The sequence below is a fragment of the Octopus bimaculoides genome, unplaced genomic scaffold (assembly GCF_001194135.2).
Source record: "Octopus bimaculoides isolate UCB-OBI-ISO-001 unplaced genomic scaffold, ASM119413v2 Scaffold_341484, whole genome shotgun sequence".
Taxonomy (NCBI): domain Eukaryota; kingdom Metazoa; phylum Mollusca; class Cephalopoda; order Octopoda; family Octopodidae; genus Octopus; species Octopus bimaculoides.
In genome coordinates this window covers 1-2,140 of record NW_026296058.1, presented here as the reverse complement: position 1 = coordinate 2,140, position 2,140 = coordinate 1, and the positions used below count along the sequence as shown (strand labels likewise).

General features: G+C 37.7%; 1 long non-coding RNA gene across 1 annotated transcript in view; it reads left to right on the top strand.

The window, feature by feature from the left end:
- Positions 1-2,048, top strand: part of LOC106883651 (uncharacterized) — a 3,756-nt gene extending 1,708 nt beyond the window's left edge. The window contains exons 2-3 of the long non-coding RNA XR_001411150.2: positions 1,684-1,752; positions 1,963-2,048. This is a non-coding gene — a long non-coding RNA (uncharacterized LOC106883651). The remainder of the gene's footprint in view (positions 1-1,683; positions 1,753-1,962) is intronic.
- The last annotated feature ends 92 nt before the right edge of the window (positions 2,049-2,140 follow it).

Below are 2,140 nucleotides of genomic sequence, written 5' to 3'. Positions count from 1 at the left end.
AAATTCAAAAATAGAATTCTCGAAAGAAATAGATTCCAAAATTTAAAAATGCAATAAATTCCAAAATTCCTCCATCCAGTTTGGATCTACATAGCTTTTCACTCTTCTGACATATTCAGAAAAATCTTTTCAAATCTTTTCTTTTTTCCCGGTGTTCATCATCTACACTTGTCATCTGGAAGTTGTACTTCACTGCTGTTTACTTTTTGCCCTCTCTTCAGTTCAAGAACAGCACATTTATCTAGACCAAGAACCATTGGGCTTCATGTTAGAAAATTTGTATAGCCTTTGTATAAGGTGGCGAGCTGGCAGAAACGTTAGCACGCTGGGCGAAATGCTTAGCAGTATTTCGTCTGATGCTACGTTCTGAGTTCAAATTCCACCAAGGTCGACTTTGCCTTTCGATTAAATAAGTACCAGTTATGCACTGGGGTCAATATAATCGACTTAATCCGTTTGTCTGTCCTTGTTTGTCCCTCTGTACATAGCTCCTTGTGGGCAGTAAAGAAATAAGAAAATTTGTATAGCCTGCTAGCTTTGTAAAACTTCAAATCATCCATAAATAGCAGGTAGTTAAATGGTCTCATGGTTTTTGTAGTTTATAAACAGCTCCAATCTTCACCAAAACCAAGGAGAGTGGTAACAAACAAACAAAAATCAGCAGAGGTAACACTGAATCTTCTTAAAAGATTCCCCTCTTGATGTTGACAAGGTGAATGTCCCTTATTGTTGTTATAATTATTGAGTGAGAGAGCAGTGCATGCCATCAAAGTGACACTGGGGTACAAATATATGAAGCCCAATATACCAATCATGACTACCTGTCTGATAAGGGTACACCATGGATGTGCATCACAACCATATGTGCATGACATGGTGATCTTATATCAAGATAAACTGTGCATGACCTTGCAGGTGAGGCCCAGTTAGAATTTTCTTCAGGTTGAGTAGTCCACCCTGCTCAAAAGGTCCCTGAATAAAGTTTGTTTAAGGATCATGAATGAAACACCCATATTTCCAAAGGTGAATTATTCAAACCTCAAAGAATTCCTCTCAACACATGACTATGATGTTCCCCCACTACTTCTGCTCATGATCAGAGATGTACATATCATTGGCCACTAAGGGACATGCTCAGCTGGTTATGGTCAAGCAGCTGACAAGCAAATTTATGGTATTGAGTTACTGTAGCCCTTTTTTTATGCATGATAGCACTTCCAATCAGTTAAGATCGAAAGCCATGAGAGTCACTGCCTGGTACTGCATCAGGGCTGCTGTTGTTGTTGTTGTTGTCGTCGTCATCATTGTCGTCACCACCGTCACCATCATCATCGTTGTCATTGTCGTCATATTTTGTTGGCACCGTCATTGTCATCGTCGTTGTTGTTAAGGTAGCGAGCTGGCAGAATTGTTAGCAAACCAGGCAAAATACTTTGCGGCATTTCACCCATCCTTATGTTCTGAGTTCAGATTCCGTTGAGGTCGGCTTTGCCTTTCATCTTCTTTGGGGTCAGTAAAATAAGTACCAGTTATGCACTAGGGCTGATGTAATTGACTAGCCCCCTTCCCCAAAATTTCAGGCCTTGTGTGTATTGTAGAAAGGATTATTATTATTATTATTATTATTATTATTAACATTATTATTATTATTATTATTATTATTATTTTACGTTTATTTTGCAGCTGATAATAACAAAAGGAAGCCGGTAGCAACATCTACTAAGACAGAAATTAATGAGGATTATAAAGATGGTATGTAACAGTTAATTTAATTAACTGCTTTGACATCTGAGTTCAAATTCCGTTGAGGTCGACTTTGCCTTTCATTTTTTGGAGGAGGTCAAGGAAATAAGTACCAGTTATGCACTAAGGTTGATGTAATCGACTAGCCCCCTTCCGGGAAATTTCCGGCCTTGTGCGTATTGTACAAAGGATTATTATTATTTTGCGTTTATTTTGCAGACGATAACAGAAGGAAGCCGGTAACAACATCTACTAAGACAGAAATTAATGAAGATTATAAAGTTGGTATGTAACAGTTACTTTAATTAACTGCTTTGACATCTGAGAGAATTTGTTGTAAATATCTTATTTTGTACATTATTTACATTTGACGGATATTCGTCCTCATCTTGTTTGT